This window comes from Astyanax mexicanus, chromosome 24 (assembly GCF_023375975.1).
Source record: "Astyanax mexicanus isolate ESR-SI-001 chromosome 24, AstMex3_surface, whole genome shotgun sequence".
NCBI classification, from domain to species: Eukaryota; Metazoa; Chordata; class Actinopteri; order Characiformes; family Acestrorhamphidae; genus Astyanax; species Astyanax mexicanus.
Window position 1 is genome coordinate 11478861 of NC_064431.1, and position 12320 is coordinate 11491180.

Here is a 12320-nt window from a genome sequence, read left to right on the forward strand (position 1 = left end):
ATCTTTCCATTGGTCTCATTTTGTGTGGTTGATTGTGGTCTCATTGCTGGTAGCAAATAAATTAATGAACACCGACCACTGAATCTAGCAGGTAGTTCACTAAAAGCAGAACTTCCACATAACCAACAGTGTTGGGAGTAACGGCGTTAAAACTAACGGCGTTACTAACGCCGTTACTTTTTTCAGTAACGAGTAATCTAACTAATTACTATGACTGTAACTATACCGCCGTTACCATTTCCGACACCCCGTTACTGCACGTTACTTTAGCAGCTCTATGAACTTTTTTTTTTTATTTCGCTTTGCCCTGGTTAACCCCTCCTCTGTCCGGTGAACTTGAGCTTCTGGCCGCTGTGCCTGTGGTTTGGCGTGGTGAAGTGAGGCACAATTGTGACGATTTGCGTGCTCTAATCAATTCAGTGATTGCCGTGGACAACCCAAGTTCCGAATTAAGGACGTTAAGCTCTTTTTAGCTGCTCCGGTTTTTGTGGTGCTGCTGCTTTCTCTTTTAGAGCTTAGATTCTCTGCCCGAATCCCACCTGACCTGAGGACCGACCCGAAATCAGGCTCCTATTTTTATTTTATATAAAGCTCTGGTGTGATAATCACAATGTTGCTAAGTAACCAATTATTATTGTTCACTAAAGCGAACGAAATAGCGAAAATTGAAAGTGAAAAACATTTGTGTTAACTGAATCTAATAAAAACGGTAATTAAAAGGAAAAACATAACTATCTCGAACTGTATTTTGTGTTTATAAAACTAACTAAAACGAACTGAAATTACTGATAGAATACCCTCATTTTTGTGTTTAATTTATTTATAAGCGCTGTTGTACAGCGGAGTTGTACAGCGGGAGTTGTTGTGCCGAGCGCAAAATAAAAACAAAATAAAATTAAACTATAATAAAAATGAAAACTGTAATCACGTAGCTCTGGGCGCACGTGAACGCCTCCGCGTTTGACTTGCAGCATTGTGTGTAGCTGTTCTTAAAAATCATTTAGATTAAATAATAGTTCTATGCTTCTATGTTACAGTGTTAATTAACATAATTCTGATTATATTTCGCTCATTCAATCAGCCCGAAAACAGACAGTTTATGGGGCGGATCGGGTCAGGCTCATAATGACAGTTTATGGTTCGGGCTTGGGCACAATGTGCACGGGCTCCGGCTGGGTCGGATTTTTTGGGCACGATCTAAGCTCTATTCTCTTTTGGTGAAGCTGTTATATTAATACCATTTTAACGGGCATTAAATTGTTGTTTTTGTCCATTATTTTGTTTTATATATACATATTTCTTTTGAGTGTGGCTTGGTTTGTTAAATTTCATCCCCAGACGCGTTTTTCCGCTTTTTTCAGTATTACAAGTTTTAGTAATTTTCTTTAGTTGTGTGGAGAATTTCGTTTTATTTTTTTGAAATTCGTTAGATTATATTTTTGTCAACATTTTGGGTTTATTTTCGTTTGTTATTTTTTGTTATTTTTCTAATAATAATAGTAAATGCATAATTGATTTCCTTTTTTTGACGGGCGAATAATAAAAAGTAACGCGATAGTTACTTTTACTGGTAACTAATTACTTTTATTGTGGAGTAACTCCGTTAGTAACTCAGTTACTTTTTTGGAGAAGTAACGAGTAACTATAACTAATTACTTTTTCAAAGTAACGTGCCCAACACTGATAACCAATATGTGCCAGTAAGTGCAGGAATACGACAAAAGTTAGTCATCAACAGCCAATTAAACCATGATTTCGTGTCATAGACGCAATCACTAATTGTTTTTGCCTTGAAATTCGACTGTTGCTCATGGGTATGACTATTATCGATTTGATTAAGTTGTATTACACGTCCGCACAATGATTTAGAAATTTTTCCTAGATAAGGTGACATTTTGACTATTTTCAACACACCAAGAAAACCTTGATGGAGTGATTATATCATCGATTTTATGGTCTGGAGCATATGTCTTCTCATAGGCTGCCGCGCCTGGTGTACAGCACTGGGATGTCTTTGGCCGAGATATGTTATGACACGTGTTAATTTCAGGAGATGAAACATCTATCCGCAATAGACGACAAATATCACAGTCAGAAATTGGATGAGCAGTCCAAGCTATTCCAGCAGAGACACTGACTGGATGTGGAATACAGACATTCTTTCCTGGAAATAATGTCTGCCTTGTTAAATTGAATAGTGACTTAAATGAATTGTCATTGTCCTCACTGGCAACAGGTGAACTTAGACATGAATATACACCTAGGAAATCTATCTGTTATTGCCAGAAGAAAGATTTTGGCATTCTTTTCTTGCATGTTGGAAATGTAGTTGTGGTTCTGCTGGCAGAATCTTGATGATGTCTGGATGACGTCTGTACTGTTAAAGTCTTGGGTGTAGGTTGTCTTTCCTCAGATCCCCTTCTGGTGTAGGTTGACGAGACTCTTGGAATCAGCAACTGGTAGTTTATCAACCAGGCAGCAACACACCTTTCTGGAGCTTTCTGTAAGACACAAAAAATATTGTGGCATCTGTGTGTGTGTGTGTGGCTGCTGTGTGCCTGTCTCTGTGTGCCCGCCTCTGTGTGCCTGTGTGTGAGTGGATGTCAGGTGTGGGGCCTCCCTTTTAGGTGGGGTTATGCAGAGTGGTGGGCACCACTCTGAATCTACCATCCGGTAGATTCCTAGTTGGTTTAGTGACCTTAGGGCTGTTTATGCTGTGTGAGCAGTTGGGTTTCGCTCTCCTAGCCTTGTTAAAGGCTATAAGTGAGTGGCAAGCCTGTTAATAAAGAGCTGTTGAGTACTTGCAATGAGTCTCACGAGTCCTCCTTCCTCTTCCACGCCACATTTGGTGTCAGAAGCGGCCTTGCTGGATGATATGGAGCTGCTGGCAGGGGAAATCGAACAGCTGAAGAGGATAACGGCGGACCAGCGGACGAGGGGCAAGACTCACCAGCGGAGTGGACCCAGACCTGACGGCGCCAGCAGGCTGTCCAAAGGTCGAGCCCGCGGAACGGATGGCGCGAGGACGCCGGCGCCGGCTCCCAGAGTGGACGGCGCGATGACGTCAGCGCCGGCTCGCGGAGCGGATGGCGTGGAGTCGGTGGCGCCGGCTCCCAGAGTGGACGGTGCGCTGACGGCGAGCTTGACGGCTCATCCCCGCCTGTCATTCTATGACGGCAGCGCTGACTGGACGGCCTTCGAAGCCCAGCTGGAGATCGTGGCGGGCCGTGCGGGCTGGACGGATGCTGAGACGGCGGCCAACCTCTGTCTGGCGCTGCAGGGAGACGCACTGAGGGTGCTGATCGAGCTCCCCGCGGAGTGCCGCTGCGAGCTGTCTGACTTGACGCGGGCGCTGAGAACCCGTTTCAGCCGTCAACCTTCCGAGGCGGCCGCCAAAATGCTAGTGGTGGACCGGCGCCGGCAGCGGGGAGAGACTTTGGGCATGCTGGCATCTGAGATGGCTCTGCTAACCCGCCAAGCTTATCCGGCATTTCCGCGAGCGGCTCAGAGAAGTCTCGCGCTGGATAATTTCCTGCGCGCCCTAGAGCCAGGCGAGCTGCGCAAACATGTGAGACTGGCCGACCCACAGACCCTGGAGGCCGCGGTGGAGGTGGCTGAGCGGTCCGAACTCATCCTGTCCAGCCATCCGGAACCGTGGGGGGCGTCGCCCGGAGCCCATGATCCACCGAGATGGAGGCGGAGCTGGCCTGAGGCGCAACTGGAGTGCTGGCATTGCGGGGGGCGTGGCCACAAGCGAGCGCAGTGCGGCCGGCCGGGAAACGGAGCCGGGACCACCAAGTGAGGGTTACGGTGGCCCCAGGGATTCTAGGCTTACCCTCGGAACCTGATCACGGAGCTGTCGGACCCGGCGGCTATTTTGTGAAGTGCACGCTGAATGGAGTGACGGTGGACGCGCTGGTGGACACGGGCTCGTCAGTCTCGCTGATAAAGCCTGAGCTCGCAAGGGGTGTGGCAGGCGAGTTTGTGGTGGACTACAGCCGGCGCATCGCTCTCTCTTCAGTCACCGGAGATCCTATCGCTCTCCTGGGATTAACGGAGCTGACAATTGATGTTGGCAAGGGCCCCTTTCAGCAGGAGTTCTGGGTTGGGCACATCAATGATCCGTGCATTCTGGGCAAGGACCTGCTTGCACGCGTTGGAGCCGTCATTGATTGTGCACGGGGCTCGGTTCTGGTGACTGGACTCCCCGTAGAGGAACATGATGAGTGCGGGGTAAGTGAGCCGTTGGGGGGGGATGCGTGTGATTCGGTGCACGTTATGTTCAAGGGTCCGTTAGATGCGGGGTTAATTATCGATCCGATAGAAGAGATGCTGGAGCGCAGTTGTGTGGGCTTATCAGAGCCCCAACAACTGCGCTTACGCGAACTGATTGAGCGTTTTCGCGCTAGCTTCGCTGTGTCTGAGCGTGAGTGTACTAGGACTAGCCTTGCGTTTCATTCTATAAACACAGGTGACGCCCAGCCCATCAGGCTGAGACCGCACCGTCTGGCATTAGCGAAACGCGTAGCGGCTGAGCAGTTAGTCCGTGATATGGCGAGTGCGGGCGTTATTGAGCCTTCGAGCAGCCCGTGGTCGGCCCCGGTGGTCCTTGCAAAAAAGAAGGACGGGAACTGGCGTTTTTGCGTTGATTATCGCCGACTTAACGCCGTCACGAAGCTCGACTCTTATCCGCTTCCCAGGATCGACGATACGCTAGATCAGCCATCGGGCTCAGCCTGGTTCAGCTCGCTAGATTTGAGGAGCGGAGATTTGTATTGGCAGGTGCCCCTAGCTGAAGGGGATAGGGAGAAAACCGCTTTCTCGCTCGGCTCGGCTCTATGGCATTTCACGGTGCTCCCGTTTGGGTTGTGTAACTCGCCGGCTACTTTCGAGCGTCTTATGGAGCGCGTGTTAAGCGGGATCCCGCGTTCGTGCTGCGTTGTTTACCTGGATGACGTCATGGCGCACGGGACCGACTTCGACTCCGCGCTCTCTCACCTCGAGGTGGTGCTCGGCGCGATTCAGGCGGCTAACCTGAAGCTCAACCCGGCGAAGTGTAACCTGCTGAGGCAGCGCGTGAATTTTCTGGGCCATGTAGTGAGCGGTGCTGGTGTGGAAACCGACCCTAAAAAGACGGAGGCTGTCCGTGACTGGCCTGTCCCACATAACGCGAAAATGGTTTGTAGTTTCGTGGGGCTCGCATCGTATTACAGGCGGTTTATCAGGGGGTTCGCGGACGTGGAGGCGCCGCTTCACAATTTAACTAGACCGGGTGTGACATTCCGCTGGTCTGACGAGGCGGAGCGAGCGTTCGAGGAGCTAAAAAGCCGTCTATGCAATGCTCCAGTTCTAGCGTATCCGAATATGTTGGAGAGTTTCATTGTGGATACTGATGCGAGCGACCATGGCCTCGGAGCGGTCCTGTCACAGGTTCAGGATGGCTCAGAGCGCGTAATAGCGTACTATAGCCGCCGCCTGGACAAGGCGGAGCGTAACTATTGCGTAACGCGCCGGGAGCTACTCGCGGTGGTCGAGAGCCTTAAACATTTCCGACCGTATGTGTATGGGGTCCCATTTCTGCTGCGCACCGACAACGCCTCGCTACAGTGGCTCATGCGTTTCCGCGAGCCCGAGGACCAGCTTGCGCGCTGGATATCTAGACTGCAGGAGTTTGGCTGGCAGCGCAGTTGTCCATGGAGTCGAGCAAAGGCCAGCGTGACTGGGACAAACAACCTTAGATGTTGTAGCACCCCTTAAACACAAAATAGAGAGACAGAAAAAGCTCGCACCGTGGTACAATGATCAAACTCGTAACTTACAGCAGTTAGTACGAAATTTAGAGCGTAAATATCGATCAACTAAACTGGAAGTGTTTCACTCTGCGTGGAAAGACAGTCTTGTTAAATATAGAAAAGAACTAAATAAAGCCCGCTCAGCGTATCTGGCCTCACAGATCGAGATAAATAAAAATAATCCTAGAGTTCTCTTTAGTGTTATTTCCAAATTAACTAAAAACCAGGCAGGTACTGAACCTCAGATTCCAGCCATTCACACCAGCAACGATTTTATGGACTTCTTCAATAGTAAAATTGAAAACATTCGGGATAAAATTAAACAGATAAATATTACATCCTCTCTGTCATCTGGTCTGGCTGATCTAGAACAAAACCCTGTTACTGAAGTTAGGTTGGAAATCTTTAACCCACTTCCACAGCTAGAACTAGAGAAAATTATCTCCTCTTCAAACAGCACAACCTGCACACTTGATGCTGTTCCCACAAAATTACTAAAACAGGTACTGCCAGATATAATTAAACCTCTGTTAATGATGGTAAACTCATCGCTCACCTTGGGCCATGTACCCAAAGCCTTTAAAACAGCTGTAATTAAACCTCTGATCAAGAAACCAAATCTTGATCCTAGTGTACTGTCTAACTATAGACCTATTTCAAACTTACCCTTTATTTCTAAGATTTTAGAAAAAGCTGTAGCCCAACAACTTTGCTCTTACCTGCAAAGAAACCAGATCTATGAAAAATTTCAATCTGGATTTAGGCCTTATCATAGCACTGAGACAGCTTTAGTTAGAATAACAAACAATCTACTTATAGCCGCCGACCAAGGCTGTGTTTCCCTACTCGTACTTCTAGATCTGAGCACAGCCTTTGATACAATAGATCATACTATCCTTTTAGAAAGACTAGAGAACATGGTTGGTGTAACTGGAACTGCATTATCATGGTTTAAATCATACTTAACCGATCGCTATCAGTTTGTGAGGATAAATGATATGTCTTCCAGTTATACCAAGGTAAGATATGGAATTCCACAAGGCTCTATATTAGGACCGTTATTATTTACATTATATATGCTCCCACTGGGCAAAGTTATTAGAAAACATGATGTGAATTTTCATTGTTATGCAGATGACACGCAGCTCTTCATATCAGCCAAACCTGATGACAGAGTGAGATTAAAGAAAATCGAGGATTGTGTAGAAGATGTAAAATCATGGATGTCGCACAACTTCCTCCTATTAAATAGTGATAAAACAGAAGTTCTCCTATTAGGCCCCAAAGCTGCTAGAAATAAATTATCAGACTTAATGCTAAATCTGGCTGACTTCTCAGCCACCCCTGGTTCAGCAGCTAAAAACCTTGGAGTTATCATAGATTCAGATCTAGCATTCGATAAACACATATCTAATGTTACTAGAACAGCTTTTCTACACCTCTGTAATATTGCCAAGCTAAGAAATGCCCTATCACTGCATGACGCAGAAAAATTAGTACATGCCTTTATTACCTCAAGGCTAGATTATTGTAATGCGCTACTGTCTGGATGTTCCGGCAGTAACTTAAATAAACTTCAGCTAGTTCAAAATGCTGCAGCCAGGGTCCTTACTAAAACGAGAAAATTTGACCATATTAGTCCAGTACTATCAGCACTGCACTGGCTTCCAGTCAAATTCCGCATAGACTATAAAATTCTCCTGTTAACGTATAAAGCCCTACACGGGCTCGCTCCTGAGTATTTACAAGACCTCATCTCCTGTTATGAACCACCGCGATTACTTAGATCTCAGGGTGCTGGTTTATTAGTAGTTCCTAAAATTCAGAGGAGCTCTGCAGGAGGAAGAGCTTTCTCTTATAAAGCGCCTCAACTCTGGAATAATCTCCCTGAATATGTTCGGGACTCAGACACAGTCTCAATCTTTAAGTCTAGACTGAAAACTTACTTGTTTAGTTTAGCTTTTGGTAATTAATGTTTTTCCCTTTAGATAAGGCTGCAGATTCAGGGGTTCATGGACAGAGGGAATTGTGGTAAACTGAGATGCTGGTGCTGTTGTTCTCCCACTGCACACGGTCACTCAGGTTTGTGGACGGTGGAGTGGGTGGATGCCAGTGTTTCAGGGAGCCTCCATGTCTATGTTACCTTCTGGCTCTCTGCCTTTAGTTAGGCTGTTTTATTTAGATCTGCCGGAGTCATTTGCCACACTCTGATAATGTTTTATATTCTCTGTTTTACATAAATCCAGTCAAAACTAATTCCATCTCTCTGCCTTCCTCTGAGTTACTGACTGCCCACCTGTCTGACCCGATACCGAGGGATGTTGGACCCTCAGGCTCTCATGTCCTCTGTCTGGCCAGACTGGAAGTTTCTGAAGTCAGCTCTTCTCCATCCACCACAGATCAGCTGCTCATCATCCATCTTACTCTATAAGCCATTAGTGGAGCTGCTACACACCTGAATATATAAAACCTATGTGGATGTATGAAAGACTTTTTAAAATTAATTTAAAAGCCATTTGACCAGTGGTAGGATGGTCCCCCCTTTAATGTGAGTCTTGGTCCTCCCAAGGTTTCTTCCTCCTCCTGCAGCTCTGAGGGAATTTTTCCTTGCCTCCGCGCTCACTGGGGGTTCTGTATTATGTATATTCTATGTTTAATGTTTTGCCTGATTCTTTGTCCTGTAATCATGTTTCTGTAAAGCTGCTTTGTGCCAACACCATTTGTAAAAAGCGCTATACAAATAAATTTGATTTGATTTGACTGGATCCTAAAAAGTGTTACTACACAGGATCTAGAAACACCACATAGATGCACACATACAACCTCACACATATAGTGTACAGAGACATGCTCTTTAACCCTTACTTCTTTCACAGAAAACCAACCCAGCCAAGAAATCCGGAACCTTCGTCTGCAAAAGAACCCTAAGCATGTCCTAAATAATTAGATTGAAACTTTGAACCTACACAGGTGGTCTACATCAGAATCAATGAAAGATATTATGCTGAACTGTTATCCTCTTTGATGATATATATCAGCACTGTATATACTGTTTGTATTTCAATCTTTGCAACTTTTCTACTTATCCACCCAGATCAGGTATTTCAAAATTCCACCACAAATAACTCCATTGAGGTTGTGGTGAAGAATCATGTAATGAAATGGGACCACATCACGGGGTATATGACTTTAAGAAACACTGAGACCTTGTTCACTTCTCGCAATATACTGTCATGAGACTCGCAGTTAAATTCTTTGTACTTGTAACACTCTTAAGACACTTTCACAGAACGACTCAAGATTGATCAGCATCCAATCTCTACACTGATATTCAGACGCCATCCAAGTGTCACACACAGTGGTGTGTAACCAGTGAAATAAACTCTTTCACCTATTGAGCCATGGGTCAGATCAACAACCTGGGAAGAGTGCCAATGGATGGTGCAGGCAAACCTGGCGAAGAAGACTGCTGAGATCCTGCCCAGTTCATCTACACACTCGGCTCAGTACACTTACACTGGGTGGGATTGGGTGTTCAGAGGATGTGTATTTGCAAGTATGGTCACATTCACTGTCACCCTGATCCAGTGTTGCTATGTCCGATGTGCTCTTCGTGCCCAGCCCCCTGCAGCTGTCAACTTCACAAAGACTGCAGGAGTAGACCTGGGATGGGGTATGAACTGAATTGGAATTGACCCCCGTGATCTTTGATTGGCTCTCAGGGGACAAAAGGGGGCACTCTGTAAGGCTATTCATCCATGGGGTACCCTAATTGTCTTTGCACACCTCCGCTCCTCACATTGAGCATTGTGTTAAAAGTACCATTGTTAATCAAATTAAGTCTGAAGCCTGACCAAAAGGTAGTTGACACCTCTTGCTTGAAGATGTCTACTGAGCTGAAGAATCTTTTAAATGCTGGATCTGAAATGTATCTTGTTAATATGGAATGTGAATGTCTTCGTGTTTGGTATCATTTTAATGGTCTCAGTACGAGAAGTACAGTGGTCTTAGTGAAGAAATGTTAAAGATAACCTTAATAAAACATCTCTGAACTTTGGGAGAAATGTCTCCATTCTGAAGAGACACTCCCCTTCCTGCTCCTGATGGGTTTAGGATTACCCCGTGATGATCAAAGGCCATGATAAACAAATGGTGGTGACAGTCGGTAAATAGTGCCAAATTCTAATTTCCATGTGAAAATGAAGTGTATTGTTCTGGTTTGATATTTAAGGAAAGCACAAAGACCTACTCTCTGAGTTTGTCTGGTAGTATGAGACCTCCCATGCTCTGCATGTAGCCAACATTTGTCTGTAACCAGGAGACATATCTACTCTGTATGTAACCACTATTTAAAATATATCACACAATATTCTATTTCAACTATACTATGCAATATTCTTAACTGCTATCTTGTTTGACTTGGTCTTGTGGATTGTTTAAGAATATTGTTTCATATGTCAACTTAGGTCACAATAAACCGTTAACTGTTAATCTGTAGTGATTGTTTGTTGAATATTTTTCTAGTAGGCCCTAAGGCCTAATTGGTCTGTGTTCTGAGTTTCTTTAAGTTTCTAGACTTCCATAGTTATATAGTTAGTTTCACTGGGCACTTTGTCACACACTTAACTACTAAGGGAAACATAAGATTGAGTGTTATGTTCTGTAACCGCTAGTATAGACTATGTTCTGGACCGCTGAACATCTCAACCCATGCGCTGGGCAGTTTTCACATGTTATGTTGTATTTTAGGCTATGCCACAGTTTAACCTCTGAGGGAAATAGATAAGATTGAGTGTTATGTTCTGTAACCACTAGTGTAGACTATGTTCTGGACCGCTGAACATCTCAACCCATGCACTGGGCTGTTTTCACATGTTATGTAGTATTTTGGGTGTTGTGTACTTTTAATGCCTATATCTTCCATCACTAAACTATTTAAGCAGACCTGGTTTTGTTTAGACATATTCTAATTATTAGTAAGTGTGCTACTGATAATTGTTAACTGTTTATTTTCTCCTAGTTGGTATTTATAAAATGGAGTCAGATTAGTTTATTTTAGTATCTCACCTAAGTCTCACCTCCCCTGCAGTGCGCTCCTTAAACTGCAGTGTGAAAACAAAAATAAGCGGAACAAATATATTTAGGGTAGGGAATTCCTAAGAATCTGTTTTCTTAGCATTTCTCCACTCTAAAGCTAATTTTGGGGAGTTAGTATTCTTTTTATTGGCCCAAATGGCAGTATTCTCCTCCGTTTTTAAGAGACTCAACAGTTTAAAGGTCTCATTTCATTGTTTTTTCGTTCATTTTAAAATGTCTAGTTGTGGTCTCTAGTATAAATTAATGCCATGTGAGCTGTTTTTTGTGAAAAAAGTGCTCCAGTGATCCGGTATTGCTCCGGTATGCTTTAGTCTGGGGGGGGGGGGGGGGGGGGTTTCGGCTTTTGCTCATAAATATTCATACATGCAAACATACAGTCTTCTAGAGATCCTATGTAAACCTTCAAGCCTGCTTGTGGAAGCGGGTGAACTACCTCTACCTATCAGAAGACTCCAGATCAACTTGCAAACAGCTCTCAGGATAAAAGAAAACAGGAATAATCCAACGTACCAAGCAGTCTTTGGCGTTTCACTGGATCGTCTCTATGAAATAAGACCCAATCAGGCCTTTTGGCCTGCGGATAGGTCCCATATTGTCTGACTTCAATATTCCAGAGAGCCCTACCAAGTTTCTTATGCCTGCTCCCTGGACTCTGAGGCAGCCTAATATAATACAGACCCTGTCAAAACTGTCGAAGTGGAATATGTCTCCTCTTGACTACTTGTCTTTATATGATACAGTCAGACTCAGTTTCCCGGAAAATAGATTTGTATTTACTGATGGATCAAAAACAGAGGCTCACGTGGGTGCTGCTTTTACCACCACTGATCACTGTGACAGCATCCGCCTCCCATTTCATGCTTCAATATACACGGCGGAGGCTCATGCCCTCCTCCTGGCTGTCAGATATATATCTACTAGCTCCTACAAACAGTTTATCTGTACAGACTCAAAGTCCTGCATCAATCCTCTGGAATCTTTGAACATGGACCACCCAGTTATCCAAGAACTACTAGCCTCAGACAGAGACCTCTACAGCCGGGGATTTTACATTCTCTATTGTTGGGTTCCTGGACATAGTGGCATTGGGGGCAATGAAAAAGCAGACATTTTAGCAAGGGAAGCAAGAAATCAGGACCTTTCTTGGAACTATGTCCCAATTACAGATGCCTACTATCTCGTCGAATTTCACTGTAGAAGAAAATGGCAAGATGAATGGTCCAGCAATCCACAAAATAAACTGTATGAAATATCACCAATCATTAATAGAAAATGCAATATGGACTTCCTTAATAGACAAGAACAGACAATCATGACTAGGTGCCGAATTGGACATACTGCTCTTACCCACCGTCACCTCCTGGTTGGCGAACGGACTCCAGCCTGCCAGTTCTGTGATACTCCTCTAACAATTAAACATATCTTAGTAGA

The 12320-nt window shown here is 44.8% G+C and overlaps 1 pseudogene; it reads left to right on the forward strand.

Annotated features, from left to right (window-relative positions):
• Positions 1-5613: 5613 nt before the first annotated feature.
• Positions 5614-9964, forward strand: LOC111195438 (uncharacterized; annotated as a pseudogene).
• The last annotated feature ends 2356 nt before the right edge of the window (positions 9965-12320 follow it).